Genomic DNA, 461 nt, shown 5'->3' with positions numbered 1-461 from the left:
AAAGAAAAAGATTGCTTCATGACCAAGTGAATTTTACCAGTTATAAACGATGAGGCCATAATTTTCATGTGTTGTCTTGTCTTTGCGTTCATGCTTCTCCCTCTCCCTTTCCCTCCCACCCCCCCCCCCTTCTCTCTCTCTCTCTCTCTCTGCATATTTCTCTCTCACACGCACTTTATAATCTTTCTTATAAGGTTGATGATGTTGAGCCGGACGAAGGTCAGGATGGTTTTTCAGTTCTTCTGACAGTGACAGGTGTTGATGATACCATTACAACCGATGATCTTCGTCTTGAACAGGGAGATACCACAAAGAACCAAATTGTTCCGCCGGAAGCAAGCATTTTCGTTCCGGGTGAGGTTGTCGCGAATGTAGACACAACCCGCTTGTTCGTTACCGGTTTCCGTGACCCATCGCTCTTTCCGTTCTCATTCCGGAATGAAAATAACACCGGACATAAC

Source organism: Diadema setosum, chromosome 2 (assembly GCF_964275005.1).
Source record: "Diadema setosum chromosome 2, eeDiaSeto1, whole genome shotgun sequence".
Classification (NCBI taxonomy): domain Eukaryota; kingdom Metazoa; phylum Echinodermata; class Echinoidea; order Diadematoida; family Diadematidae; genus Diadema; species Diadema setosum.
Note: the sequence above shows the minus strand (reverse complement) of the source record.